Source organism: Prionailurus bengalensis, chromosome B3 (genome assembly GCF_016509475.1).
Source record: "Prionailurus bengalensis isolate Pbe53 chromosome B3, Fcat_Pben_1.1_paternal_pri, whole genome shotgun sequence".
NCBI classification, from domain to species: Eukaryota; Metazoa; Chordata; class Mammalia; order Carnivora; family Felidae; genus Prionailurus; species Prionailurus bengalensis.
In genome coordinates, this window is record NC_057355.1 from 106,565,663 (window position 1) to 106,581,584 (window position 15,922).

The window sequence follows — 15,922 nt, forward strand, 5'->3', positions numbered from 1 at the left end:
CCCTGACAGCTTAAGAAAAGATCTTTATCTTCTAAAATGGAAGAGTAAAAACAGCCCAGGAGCAGAAAGAGCTATGACAGAGTCACAGAGCTCCAGCGATGTTTAAATGCTCAGACCAGACAGGTCTTTCGTGCTAAGGTCAGGGCCTTGGCTGGGAACCCCTGGGACCCTGAACACTCAGGGCTTTCAGAGGTGGCTACCCTTCCCTAGTAGGGAGCTATCCCCCCTCCTGCCTGCAGTTGCTAGGGCAGAGACATTTCCCCTGCGAGGCAACAGGTGCTCCCGCTCAGGAGCTACTCCTGCCTCCTCTCCTGGCTACCAGAGTGATGAGCAGGGCTAAATAAATCTTCACGTGACCTGGACAGGGATGTACGGGGCCTGATAAGAGAAAGGAGGAAATTACACCCTAAAAGAATTATAAGAATTCACTAGCATGTACCATTAAGAATGAGTGGATTACCCCTGGAATTAGATTGAGAGGGTGCTTGATCAAGAGGGTTGGAACAAAAGAATGGTTAAGGGAGAATTCATTGATTTGGGGGGCTCTGGTGAGGCCCCAGAGGATGAGGTAAACTCACGGTTAGGGTGGCTCTTAGAAGACTAGAGATGGCTGATGCTGGGTCAAGTGGAGAGGCCAGAGTTATTCTGGCCAGCAGAAAAGGGGAGCAAAACAGGAGGAAGAAGCTGCTGGAAGGGAGCGTGCCGGCGTGGATGTGTCGTGGAAGGCCAAAAGGTTTTGAGTTTGAGCGCGGCATCTTCACATCTATCTACTCGCACCAAGACCACACTTCTCCGGGTCACTCCCGGGCTGGAACTCAGTGTGGGTACCTGAGCTGAACCCGCCCAGCATGAGGCTCCTCTACCACACAGAGCCCAGACTTTCTCACAACTGCACTGCGATTTAGGGTCCCCTAGCCAATTCTTCCTTTTCTGCTCTCATTTCATAGATCCCAGATCTGCACTGTGGACTGAAGTCTCTCCCTATCATTTCTTTATTTTTTTATTTTGAGGAACAGTGAGAGTGAGCACAGGGGAGGGGCAGAGAGAGAGAGAGAATAGGAAGCAGACTCCAGGCTGTCAGCACAGAGCCTGACTCAGGGCTGGGGCTGGAACTCATGAACCGTGAGATCATGACCTGAGCCAGAATCAAGAGTGAGAGTCTTAACCAGCTGAGCCACCCAGGTGCCTCTCTCCCTACCCATTTCTGCTGCCTTCTCCACGTTCACAAGCATTTCCACCACCAAATCTCTTGTGTGTCTAATCTCACTTCGGACTGCTTCTTAGAGGACGTGAACTGCCGAAGAGCACAACTCAGCTACATGTGACATGTTTTACTGGCGCCTTTATTTCCCGAGCATGCACCACACCTCCCTGTCTCCTTGTGTGTCCAGCAGTTTTTGTTGAAATCTGGACATTTCATATAATATATTAGTGCAACTCTGGATTCTCATTTTTCCGCTCATGAAGATTGTTGTTGTTACGGTTTTGCTTATTTCTTTGTTTCGTGCTTTCCCGGGCAAGATCTGTGAAATCGGTCTCCTCTCTGGTCTGTGAATGCTGATGTCTCTACTTCATGGGTTTTTTGTTTGTTTGTTTTGTTTTTAAAAATCTTCTGGGTTTTATTTTTAACCTTGCTTCTGTGAAGTCACCCCTGTGTCTGCATTGCCTTGGTTAGACAGAGGTTGGATGGGGGTCGTACTCAACCACTTCAAGCCCGTAAGGCTTCTGTTCTCTGCCGATAAATATATACTGAGAGTACGGGGGGCGACATTCAAAGCTCATGCCATGTTCAAGTATGCCCAGGCTTCTGCCCTTTGCTGGGCCCTTTTATGTTCAGCTTCAGTGTGAGCGAGGCATTGTAACTGGTTTGGGTTTTCTCCATTAGAAGCGGCAAGCGCGCGCGCACACACACACACAACACACACAACCACCCAAGAAATATGCCTTCTCCCACAATGACTACAAACTCAGGCTGGCAGAGCCGTGAGCCTTTCCTACTCAACTAGGGCTGTGTTGTCACTCTTACCAATAACACTGCTGGGTGCAGGCTTTTCCCACCACACCGCATTGAGGAAGCCCCTTCCCCCAGTCGGGGAGAAGCTGCTGGTCCTTAGGACCTGCCCTGCCCTGGAAAGCCTCCTTGTCCACCGAGCTGGAGGAGGGATGGGGGCGGCCAAGCCCAGAGAGCACCACAGATTCCCATGCTCCTACTTGGGAAGTTAAGCAGATTTTCAAATATAAATGCTCTCGGATTGTTGCGTGCTTTTGTTCATTTTCAGACTGTTAAAAGGTGATTTTTTTGTTTGCTGTTTTTTCCAGCTTTATAGTTGCTTTTCAGGTAGAAGATTTGCTAGTCTCCTCACTTGGCTATAACTGGGAATTTCATCTCTAAAACAGTGTATATATATATATATATATATATATATATATATATTTGAGAGAGAGAGTGTGAGTGGGGGAGGTGCAGAGAGAGAGAGAGAGAGAGAGGAGGACAGAGGATCTGATGATGCCGGCTCTGCATGGACAACAGAGAGCCGGATGAAGGGCTCGATCTCACAAACTGCAAGATCATGACCTGAGCTGAAGTCAGATGCTTAACTGACTGAGCCACCCAGGCACCCCTACAGCATTTTTTTTTAAAGTTTTTATTTAAATTCCAGTTAGTTAACATACAATGTAATATTAGTTTCAAGGGTAGGATTTAGTGACATCACTTCCATACGACACCCAGTGCTCATCACAAGTGCACTCCTTAATCCCCACCACCTATTTAACCCATCCCTCCACCCCCTCTCTCCTCTGGTAACCATCAGTTTGTTCTCTACAGGTAAGAGTTGGTTTCTTGGCTTGCCTCTCTCTCTCTTTTCCCCCCTATGCTTGTTTTGTTTCTTAAATTCCACATATGAATGAAATCATATGGTATTTGCCTTTCTCTGACTTATTTCACTTAGCATGATACTCTTTAGCCCCATCCATGTTGTTGCAAATGGCAATACTTCATTCTTTTTTATGGCTGAGTAATAATCCATTGTATATATATACCATATCTTCATTATCCATTCATCAGTCGGTGGACATTTGGGCTCTCTCCATAATTTGACTACTGTATATAGGGCTGCTATAAACACTGAGGTGCATGTATCCCTTTGAATCAGCATTTTTACAAATTAGTAATTCTACCAATTTGAAGGGGCACATGCAGCCTGGTGTTTATAGCAGCATTATCAACGATAGTCAAGTTATGGAAAGAGCCCAAATATCTACAATAGCTTCTTAGTTCTTATTTCTGACTCTAGCCTTTCTCCCCTCCAACTCCACACTGAAGAGTATGGGATCATGCTAACATATAAATTTGATTGTATCTTTCTCATAATTTAAATCCTTTCATGGCTTTCCATTTTCCTTGGATTAAGCTCCTTATAAGACTCATAATCTGGGTTCTGCTTGCTTTTCTAGCTTTCCTTTTACTACTTCTCCCAATAAGCCTTTGTTCTCATTGGACTAGACATTGCTCATGCCACACTTTCATCTACCCATGGGACTCAGCATATGTCTTTCTCCCTGCAATACTCACAACCTACCTCAGACTCCTTCCTTCTCTGCCTCACCCCTCCCAGCCCCGGGTTTTACTTTCCTGACTCTCGTTCACTCTTCAGATTTCAGTTTAGGTATCAGTTTCTTCCAGGATCACCCTTACTACATTCGCTCCTCTCAACTCCAGCTTGGTGCCTTTGATCTGGGTTCCTATCACCTGTTACATCTTTCCCTATTCTAGACCTGATCACACTGTTGATGTCATTGCTGCTTAATTGTCTCTTCCACTAGAATGTAAAGTCCACAGGGGCAGAGACTAGGGCTGTGTGTTCATGGCTGTGGTCCTAGCACTGAGGCCAATGCCACTTCGACTGCAAAATACTTGTTAAATGAAAACAAATGACTAAAGGCCTGCTTAAATCAGGAGTCAGCAACCTTTTTCTGTAAAGGGCCTGATAGGAAATATTTTAGGCTTCATGGACCAGAAAGTCTCTTTTGTGACCTCTCACTCTGATTTCTTAGCAGCCATGGAAAATATAACAAATGGGCACGGATTGGTTCGAGTTCAACTTTATAGAACCCGGTGGCTGTCCCATGGGTTGTGCTTTACAAATCTCTGAATTAAGTGAATGAGTGATAGGTGGTTATGAAGTGAGTCAATGAATTAACTAAACTCTAATTTGTAGTTCTTTTGCAAATAATTAAAGCCCACCATTTTCTCTACCTTTGGTCTAACCAAGAAAAATAAGGAATTAGCATTTCACACATAACAATTCCCCCTCAGGAACAAATTTATGTCGTTTTATATTTTAATACAGAACTGTCTCAGGGAGTGTTGGTTTCTCCTTTGTCTCTCTTCCCTTAATCTTTATTTTCTTATTTCTTCTTATTTCACGTAATCCAAGGCAGAAGGTTAAGCAAAGAAATCAAGATGGTAATTAACATGGTTAAATGACAATTTACATAGTGTACTGAGCATAACTGTAGAGAACAGTGAAGAAATACGTAGGGGCACCTGGGTGGCTCAGCTGGTTGAGCATCTGATTTTGGCTCAGATTGTGATCCCAGGGTTGTGGGATCAAGCCCTGCATCAGACTCCATGCTGAGTGTGCAGCCTGTTTGAGTGTTCTCTCTCTCTCTCTCTCTCTCTCTCTCTCTCTCTCTCAAGTTAAAAAAAATAAAGGGGGTGCCTGGTTGGCTGAGTCGGTTGAGGGACTGACCCTTGATTTCGGATGGAGCCCTGTGTCAGGCTTTTTGCTGGATGTGGAGCCTGCTTCAGATTCTGTCTCCTTCTCCCTCATCCCCTCCCCATCTTGTGTGCTCTCTGTCTGTCTCTCTCTCTCTCTTTCTCTCTCTCTCAAAAAAATGCAAATTAGGAATATCATTGAAAAATGACAATTTGATGTTTTGAAGTTTCGTCTGTTTGGCATTATACCTTTCTTCCCTTTATCTACTTAATAATACCATGCTTTACATTATACACTTACTTTTTTTAGCAGTGTAGTCAATTAATTAAATAAGAATTGGTCCATTAATAGATTTTACTTGTTCTTTAAGAATCACTGTGTTCTGGGGGCACCTGGGTGGCTCAGTCAGTTAAGCATCTGACTGTTGGTCTCAGCTCAGGTTACGATCTCACAGTTTGTGGGTTTGTATGTTGAGTCAGGCTCTGCACTGGCAGTGTGGAGCCTGCTTGGGATTCTCTCTCCCTCTCTTTCTGCCTCTCCCATGCACAGGTGCACTCTCTCTCTCTCACAATGAATAAATAAACTTAAAAACAACAACAACAATAAGAATCACTGTGTTCTGTTTTATGACTTTACATGTATAATTATGAAGAAAACCTACTTTAATTAGGAAATATTTTTAAAATTATTAGCAATTACATTATTATTACTAGCAATAATATTACATTATTACTAGCAATATACATTATTATTGTGGAGACAATTCATTATATGCCTTATAAAACTGGATTTGTATTTCCATTTTTTGATCAGGTATTGGGGCATTTCAGTAACATCTGCATACACAATGGTTTGTGAACTTTAAAAATTAGCACTCTCTGAATTCACTTCCAGGAGGATGTGTCTTTATCACTTAAGAAATAAGACATCTTATTCAAGATTTTTATTAGAATTTTTTTATGAAAGAAAAATTGTTCTCAACTATTTCTTAAAATTTCTCAAAGTATTCACTCGTAGCCTTTTCCACTAACAAAGCATACCGTGAGAATTCATATAACAGAGATTTCTTTATTGATATAGAGAAAAACCTGATGTTGTATTTCTGAAGTCACCTTCTACTCTTAGGGAATTTTGAGGAAGAAGATTCCAGGGAACAAGCAGAAATGACCTGGATCATCTTGCCTCTAGCAATCATGGGAAAAAGCCAGCCATCTTACATATTTACATCAGGTAGTTCAAGATCAACAGATTCACAATAGGTGGCTGAATTGATAATTTGTTTTATCTTAGTGGTTCATTTAATTGTAATCATTAACGCTTAGTGAAAGACTGTTCTAAAAACTCAGCAATTAGTCCTGGGAAATTGCATAAACAAAAGCTATTTATCTCAGCATGAAATTCAATAAATACCACATCAAGCATAAGAGTTTCCAATTAAAAGAGGAACCACATGTCTATACCTTCACACAATGATCTCTGAGAACCAAGTGGAATTGCATCTGTGTAAACTCAGGAACATATAATGCATTGCAAGCAGACTCCTTCTTCTAAGTGAGTTTGCACACATTGAGATAATGTTCCTTATCTCACAATGGCATTTCTGAAATCTCTATTTTAGTAGATGTCACTAAAAAAAAGAGGTGGGGAGGGGCGCCTGGGTGGCGCAGTCGGTTAAGCGTCAGACTTCAGCCAGGTCACGATCTCGCCGTCCGTGAGTTCGAGCCCCGCGTCGGGCTCTGGGCTGATGGCTCAGAGCCTGGAGCCTGTTTCTGATTCTGTGTCTCCCTCTCTCTCTGCCCCTCCCCCGTTCATGCTCTGTCTCTCTCTGTCCCAAAAATAAATAAACGTTGAAAAAAAAAAAAAAGAGGTGGGGAGTCAATGGTCAAATGCGTTGGGATATTTTGTATTAAACATTATACAGTAGTTGGCTTTATTTCCTACGGGACTTCTCTGATCTTTGAGTATGCTAAGATGTACATTCGACTGGGAGAGGTGCATGGTATATATTTTGCGAACTTATAACTGTGGAGCTCCATTTTCCTCTAAATATCTATTAGTGTGATGAGGAATCATTCCTTTTAAAAATGACATTGGAAGTCCCTTTTATAACATGACTTTTTTTTTTAATTTTTTTTTCAACGTTTATTTATTTTTGGGACAGAGAGAGACAGAGCATGAACGGGGGAGGGGCAGAGAGAGAGGGAGACACAGAATCGGAAACAGGCTCCAGGCTCTGAGCCATCAGCCCAGAGCCCGACGCGGGGCTCGAACTCACGGACGGCGAGATCGTGACCTGGCTGAAGTCGGACGCTCAACCAACTGCGCCACCCAGGCGCCCCCATATAACATGACTTTTTAAATGAACTAGTTATAACCACTTATATGTTCTATTTTCTTACTTTTTGTAGCACCTTTGAAAAGTAATTTTCAACTTAAAGTTGTAAAAATAGTACAAAGAAATTTTATTTGCCCTTTACCCAGATTTCTTAGTTTGCCACATTTTTTTTTATTCTTTCTGTTTCTCTCTCTCTCTTCTTTTCTTCACCCTGATCTTCATCTATGTAGCTAACTACTTAACCTACCTACCCACTTATCAACTGTTTTCTCATGAAGCATTTGAGTATAGTATTTTTTACCCCAGTGCCCAGCACAGTGTCTGAAACATCAGAGAGAATCATGAAATGATTGATGATTAGTGAATGATGCCTTTCAGAATTTTACCTAAACAAAGCTCAGTTATAAAAGGCCATCTTGGAATACCATTTAAATGTGAAGTCTTGGGGCACCTGGGTGGCTCAGTCGGTTAAGCATCTGACTTTGGCTTAGGTCACGATCTTGTGGTTTGTGAGTTTGCGCCCCGTGTCAGGCTCTGTGCTGACAGCTGCGAGCCTGGAGGCTGCTTCAGATTCTGTGTTTCCCTCTTTCTCTCTGCCCCTTCCCCACTCACACTTTGTCTCTCTCTCAAAAAATAAATAGACATAAAAAAATTGAAATGTGAAGTCTTTATCTATCATGAAAAGCCAGTGAATCAATTTTAAAAGTCAGAAATATCATCTTACTATTTCTTTTTTTTCTTAACATTGATCTGTTTTGAGAGAGAGCGTGTGCACATGCTCACACAGGGGTGGGGGAGGGGCAGAGAGAGAATCACAAGCAGACTCTGTGCTGCCAGCGCAGAACTGGACTTGGGGCTCAATCTTACAAACTGTGAGATCATGACCTGAACTGAGATCATGACCTGAGCCAAAATCAGGAGTTGGACACTTAACTGACTGAGGCACCCAGGCGTCCATCATCTTACTATTTCTTCACAATTGCAGCATTTGAAAGTTTCCTAACCAAAAATAAGAACAAACGCCTGACTATGTTTTCTTTTTCTGAATTATGAATGAGCTCCTATGATGAACCAAAGCCAGATACCTTGCCTTCTATTCCAGTCCAGGACGGATATGTCCAGCCCTGTGGTTTCAAGGCAGCTGGTACACTTACTTAATGACTAAATTAAACCTACACAATCCACTGAGAGACACAGACTTCTGTTAGCTGGGTCTTTTCTGTGATTCTTTCCTCTCTGTAGAACTCTCTCAACTTTCTCTTTCAGTTTTATTTCTCCCTCCAGAATAAATTTTCTCCAGTATTAATACATTTAAAGCTCAGAGAGCCTTGCTTATTGGTACCAAGAAAAGCCCCCTGTAACATGGTTACAATTGGGACTTAAAACAAACCTCTTCCTAATCAGTCTGGAGAACAAGAAGAATGGTGAGTGTGCAAAGTAGAGGTTAATAGAAAAATAAAATGTGATTTTTAAATTAAATTAAATTAAATTTTCTTTTAGTTTTTTTAGAGAGAGAGAGCACAAGCAGGGGAGAGGGGCAGAGAAAGAGAGAGAGAGAGAGAGAGAGAGAGAGAGAGAGAGAATCTTAAGCAGGCTCCACACTCCAAATAGAGCCTGACCCAGGGCTTGATCCCACGACCCAGGGCTTAATCCCATGACCCTGGGATCATGACCTGAGCCAAAATCAAGAGTCACACACTCAACCAACTGAGCCCCCCAGGCGCCCCTAAAATGTGATTTATTTGATTTTAACAATGCTAGATGCTTCTATTTATACGAGGGGCCTAAAGTAGTCAAATTTATTGAGACAAAACATGTTGAGGGGAAGAGGAAATTAGGTGTAATTATTTAATGGGTGGAGTTTCTGTTTGGAAAGAAGAAAAAGTTCTGGGGATGGATAGTGGTAATGACTGCACATAAATGGGATTGTGCTTGTTGCCAATGAACTGTACCCTTAAAATGGTTAAAATGGTAAAATTTTATGTAAATTTTTAACACAAGTTTTTAAAAAGAAAACTAAATGAGGGGCGCCTGGGTGGCTCGGTTGGTTAAGCCCCGACCTTGGCTCAGGGCATGATCTCACAGTGTGTGAGTTCGAGCCCCATGTCGGGCTTTGTGTTAACAGCTCAGAGCCTGGAGTCTGCTTTAGATTCTGTGTTTCCCTCTCTCTCTGCCCTTCCCTCTCTCATGCTCTGTCTCTGTCTCTGCCTTTCTCTCTCTCAAAAATAAATAAACAATAGGGGCGCCTGGGTGGCGCAGTCGATTAAGCGTCCGACTTCAGCCAGGTCACGATCTCGCGGTCTGTGAGTTCGAGCCCCGCGTCGGGCTCTGGGCTGATGGCTCAGAGCCTGGAGCCTGTTTCCGATTCTGTGTCTCCCTCTCTCTCTGCCCCTCCCCCGTTCATGCTCTGTCTCTCTCTGTCCCAAAAATAAAATAAAAAAAAAAAGTTGAAAAAAAAAATAAACAATAAACAATAAAAATAAATGCTACTGAAAATAATAATTTTTTGCTTATAGTTATATAAACATCCTTCTGGTTTTTGAACCCATGCAATTAATGTTATCTTTTGCTTACATAAAATCAAATTTTACAACATTTATGTTTTTCTTTTATACAGTATATTTATTTGGTAATTTTTCGGCTTCCAAAAGAGATTTGATGGAGGCTGTGGGAGGTGAGCATCACTGGGACCTTTCAAGTGTGTGGTGACTGGCTCATACATGGGAAAAGCAAACCAGCCTGGGAAGAGTAGAAAGGCCGAGATTGGGAGGTGATGAGACTCTCACCAAGAGCTAGACGAGGAAGGTATTTCCCCTGGAGTAGGTATGAGAAAAGACCTGGAGTCACATAAAATGAGGGACTCCAACAGCAGCAGTTCCTGTGTGGAGTGAACATGATTTGTAATTGCTTTGAGATAATGAACTCTTTCCTCATTTAGATTTTCATTTTAAAAGCTTCTTTATGGGGCGCCTGGGTGGCTCAGTCAGTTAAGTGCCCGACTCTTGACGTTGGCTCAGGTCACGGCTCATGAGTCTGAGCCCCCTGTCGGGTTCTGTGCTGACCGTGCGGAGCCTGCTTGGGATTCTCTCTCTCCCTCTCTGTCTACCCCTCGCCGGCTCTCTCTCCCTCTTTTTCTTTCTCTCTCTCTCTCTCTCTCTCTCTCAAAATAAGTCAACATTTTAAAAAAATAAATCTTCTTTGTGATGTGAGTTTTTAATTTGTCTTTTGTTTACGTTCCTTTCCTCTTTTCCACTTAGATCTAATATCTGTGCACAGGTCCAGTATCAGTACTTGTCTGATGATTGCTCATCTTGGAGGAGTGCTAATTTCCTACTAGAGAATATTGTGGGGAAGAAGGAGGAGGCCCAAGATGGGCAGTCCAAAGCTCTTTTAGGTTTATCACAAATGCCATCGTATCTGTTTGTTTGTTTCTTTTGCCCTGGGAAATGTCTCTCTCAGTTTTTGGTGTTCAAGGGCAAAGACCTCTGGCCAAAGTTTTTTGTGTATGACCTGCCCATTGTCACCTTCCCTCTTTCTCTTACCCAATTTCACAACATCTAGCCCCATAGACTGAAAATTAGATTTTAGACACATGGAAATACAATATGAGTACATCTTCTTCAGATGCAGCCACTTTCTCTGTTATTCTCACTCTGTGCAAAGGATTAAGATGTGTCTTTCAGCACTGTGACACTAGATTTTATGAAAACCCTCAAGATTTTAGGGAAATCTATTTGCAGTTTGAGGTATACGGAGGTCTGGGTCAGTTCTAGTCTCCTTTCTAGTCTTAGGTCAACTTTATTTTTTTTTAATTAATTAATTTATTTTGATGGGGTGGGGGGTATGGAGAGGAGCAGAGACAGATAGAGGGAGAGAGAGAATCCCAAGCAGGCTCTGAGCTGTCAGTGCGGAGCCCGATGCAGGGCTTGAACGCACGAACTGTGAGATCATGACCTGAGCTGAAATCAAGAGTTGGACACTTAACTAAGCTACCCAGGCACCTGAGGCCAACTTTCATAGCATTTCACAGATAATGCAGTAGGCATGCAGGTTGTGGCTACCTCCTTATTACATTGTCAACCAAGTTTTCTCTCTTATCTTTTCATTTTTAGACAACATTCCAGGATAGCAAAAATTTAAGATGTTACCTGAAGGAATTTCTGGAGCCCTACTCTAAACCCAATCCTGAAGATGTCACAGAAGGGAGAAAGAACATGGTGGATCTAAGAAAATATTGGAAAAACTGAAAAGTCCCTGGGGAGACAGAAGTTGGCTCTGTTCTGAGTCCTAGCTGAAGTAAGAGCCTCGGAAGGGAAGAGGCGATGGAAGATAGCATGGGTATAGAAAGAGAGCATTGATTGGCTCTTGCCTTCTCCGTCTAAACTTGAGGCAGCAAATTAGAAGCCCAGATCAGTGAGATTAATGCAAGGGTGATCTTTGAGCTGAGGAGAGATGGGGAGGAATAAAATAAGTGCAAACAACTAAACAGGGCCTGGGCTTCCCCACCTTCCCTCCTTCTCTAGCACTGCACACTCCAAGGACAGCTGGTTACAACTGAGGGAGACAATTCTTGGAAAAGGGGTGGCAAATGGAGAGGCCAGATTGCAAAGTTATTCATCCTTCTTTTATGATGCATTCCCTTTAAGACTGGAGACAAGACTAGACTTTCTCTGTCATTGACCCCGTTCAACACAGCATTAGAGTTTTCGGGAAATAGGGCAATGAAATAAATGAGTTTAAAGGTTAGAAGGGAAGAAAGGAAAGTCATTATTTGAAAGTGAAAAGATCAATCTACATTTTAAAAAGTTGAATCAACTGGGAAGCTGATTGAATAAGAGAGTGTAGATAGTATCCTTGGCTCATACTATTTCTTTATACAGGCAACAACCAACTAGAAAATGCATTAGAAATCCAGGAATCATCCAGAAGAGCATTAAAAAACCTGTAAGTAGATATTTATGCATAATAAGTTTTTTAATTTTTTTCTTTGTCATTCCCTTTCTATTTTACAGTTGTCATATAATGTGGTTATAATGGTTAACAAAATAGGGTTCATAATTTCCTGTATATCAAACAGGATTATTATTGGACTAGAGGAGAAATGGACATCACCCAGAAATGAAAATAATCCAACAAAATCCACAAAGCTTTTATGGAGAACTTTTTAAAATATTATTATAGGTCATAAAATAAAACCCAAATAGAAAACCATACGATGTTCACCGATGGACAAAATATTGTAATAATGTCAATTATCCCCAAATTGTTCTATAAATTCAATATGATTTTACTAAAAATCCAAGAGTATTTTTGATACTATCATCAAATCTATTCCAAAATGTATATGGAAAAATGAAAGTCCACAGATAAAATGCTGTAGTGACCTATATTATAATGGGAAGCAGATCCTCACTGCTTTCACACTTAACCTATCTGAATAACCTATCCTTGATTCCCATTTTATTCCTTGAGGGTTTGCAACCACTTATGGTACCGATTACTATATAAACCAGCCTTCTTAGTTGCCAACAAGAAACTAGTTGCCTTCTAACTATTTTAAGCAGAAAGGGGTTTATGAAATGGTATGTGCAGTTTACAGAATCATTGGGAGGACTCATGGAACAGTCTAAGCTGGGCATCCACATCTGTCTGGAGCACCTCCTTCGGCTCAACACTCATACAGACTCTCTTTCCCATTCTCAAACTTTGAAGCAACAGCAAGCCCGTACTTAATGTAACTATCCTCACACAAGCAAGATGAACTCAACCTCCCTGGAAAATCTCAGTGTTGTTAAAACAGCAAGGTGCTACCTTATTCCCATTAAATTATCAAAAATTAGAAGGACATCAAATATTAATGAGAATGTGAGGAGGCAAACTGTGTACCGTTGGTGGAAGAGGAAACTGGCCTGGCTGTCCTGGAGAAGCAAGAGGGGTAGGGCCGAGGGTACTTAGTAAAATTAGCTTGGGATATATAATTATGGATTCCGACTCCTGGATCCATACTTTAAGTTTTTAAGTTTTTAATTTTTTTATGTTTACTGACTTGAGAGAGAGGGAGAGAGAGAGTTAGAGGTGGAGGAACAGAGAGAGAGGGAAACACAGAATCTGAAGCAGGCTCCAGGCTCTGAACTTTCAGCACAGAGCCTGATGTGGGGCTTGAACTCATGAACCGCGAGACCATGACCTGAGCCGACGTCAAATGCTTAACCAGCTGAGCCACCCAGTTGCCCCACTGGATCCATACTTTAGCAAAATTCTCGGGGTACCTGGGTGGCTCAGTTAAGTGTCCGCCTTCAGCTCAGGTCATGATCTTGTAGTTGGTGAGTTTGAGCCTGCATTGGGTTCTGCGCTGACAGGGCAGAGCCTGCTAGGGATTCTCTCTCTCTCTCCCTCTCTCTCTGCTCCTCCCCTACTTGCACGCTCTCTCTCAAAATAAATAAATATACTTAAAAAATAGCAATAGTTAAAAAAAAAAAAAAGAAAAACTCTCTTACAGATCCATGAAAGACTGTACAAGGATATTCATCAAGTGTTGCTTATTGTGGTGGAGATTGAGGCCACCGAAGTGTCCGTAGTGGGGAATGATAAAGAGAAAATGATAAAGATAAAAGATAAAATGATAAAGAAAGCAGTGACCGCACACCATGGACTACTATGCAGTGATAGAGACAAAGCATCTGATATGCATAGAGCCACAGAGGTAGATCTTAAAAGCAAAATGTTGTTTTTGTTGCGGAGTATCTATACCACGATACTATTATGTAAATTAACACACACAAAGTATACTTATAAGTGTCTATTCATCCATATGAACACATATCAAGCACATTGGAGAAGATGACCACACTACAGAGAATGAAAGTGGAGAAAAATGATTTAAAAAGGATGGGCCTTGCATAGACGCGTAATGATGTGGGTTGAGGTTGATGCGATGAGGGTTTTTGTTTTTTTAATGGAGGAAATGTTCTGTGATGTATGACATCCCATTTTCCAGAGTTAATCATAATAATTAAAAATTCAAAAATTGCTCCAAAGGTGTGGACACACTTCCCTTTCAAACATCGCGCTGACTCGTTTACGTCTTCAGTCTTATTCATCCCCAAGCCCCTTATTTTCTTGATTCTATCTAAGTCTTGGCAAAGGAAGGGGTGAGGTTAGAACAATCTTTCAAAACTTTGAAAATGGTTCTAATTGCTCCACATTTAGGCAGAGTTACTGGTTGCTTAATAGCCATTTAGAACTCTTTTTTGGAAAGCAGACAGCCATTCCAGGCTATAAAGGTAGTTTCAACGAAATGTTCTTTTTGACAGAAGGAAGACATTGGAGAATTCGTATGCTATTTTAGCTGGCTCTGTGATTGCAATCACACAAATCACTCCATTCCAGAGAGATTTCATGAACAGGAGGTTTTTCCATTTCAGCCTTTCAAGGTAAAACATTATCTTTTCATTTTCTATATACTCCAGGGAATCAAGAAATTATGAAACGTAAGCCATAATTATAATAGCATTTCTAAGTCTTCCTTGATGGTCACAGTTAAGAAAAGGGAAGAGGAGAACTCTTTTGTTCCCAGTGACATTAAAATGCCCAGTCAGATAAAAATAATATTGAATTGGCTTTCCTTTGTTCAACTGTTGTAACCTGCAATCTCACTGCCTATTTCACCCCAAAATGAGTTAGTGTTGCAGAGCAAGATAATGACTCTCCCATAAGCTTATGAATTGCTATAGAACTGGAACCGTTCGGTGCAAAGAACTGAAATGAAATCAGAAGGTGAGTTGACTATAGATTTGTCATACATTTGCCAGCTGTTCAATCTGGCCTTCTGTTCCTATCTTTGGTACTTTTATTTATGCACATGTAACACCATGAGGAAGCAGAGAGTATAAACAGCAACTATCTCTTGGGTCATTCAATTTTGGCTTTATATTTTCTACTACGCTTATGACTGCTGGTCACATTTCTATTCCATTTGGGTGGTCTAATTTAAATGCGGAGTATCATATGAGGGATGGCAAGAACGCAGGCTTCCTGAGGACTGATCTTTGCTAGAGCTAAGACCTAATGTGCATGGCTTCCATTCACTGCTGAAGGAAGACAGTCCCTTAAGTGTAGAGCCATGTTTAGTAGTTGAAAATAGAATTCTTTTTAGAAATAAAGATTGTAAGATATGAGCCATTGTATATTAAAAATATCACTCAGGTTTGCCTGGGTGGCTCAGTCGGGTGAGTGTCTGACTCTTGATTTTAGCTTAGGTCATGATCTCCCAGTTGGCGACATTGAGGCCCGTGTCAGGCTCTGTGCTGACAGTGTGGAGCCTGCTTGGGATTCCCTCTCCTTCTCTCTCTCTCTCTCTCTCTCTCTCTCTCTCTGCCCCTCCTCTGCTCCCGCTTTCTCTCTCTTTGTCTCTAAATAAATAAATAAACATTAAAAAAATAAAAATAAAAATAACCCTCCATGTGATTAAAAAAAAAAGATAATCCAAAATGATTTCTTTTCCAGGATCATTTCTTCATTAATGTGTGACTACTGTAAGAGAACAGGTGCAGTAAGTTGAAATTCACAGCTGAACTGTAACCTATGAAACCTTTCTGAACATTCCCTCATTGAAAGCTCTTTTCCTCTTCATTGCTTTTCCTGCTTTCTATTTCTACATGGCCATGAGCAGCTGAAATCGCTGGCAGATCTGGACAGTATTTACTAAAAACATGTTGGTACCCAGATTCTACTGTTATTAACTAAATATGAAGCTGGAAACAAATGGGAGATGCTGGAGATATGAGTTAAGTCCCAGTCTCACGGTAAATGGCACCAGACTCTTTCACCCATAGTCTGCTTGTCTCAGGAAGATAAAACCCAATAT

The 15,922-nt window shown here is 41.5% G+C and overlaps 1 long non-coding RNA gene across 1 annotated transcript; it reads left to right on the forward strand.

Moving 5' to 3' along the window:
• The first annotated feature begins 11,936 nt into the window (after window positions 1–11,936).
• LOC122467958 lies at window positions 11,937–14,490 on the forward strand. Its single transcript, XR_006293109.1, has 2 exons — window positions 11,937–12,000; window positions 14,370–14,490. It is a non-coding gene; the product is annotated as an uncharacterized LOC122467958 (long non-coding RNA).
• Window positions 14,491–15,922: the final 1,432 nt, after the last annotated feature.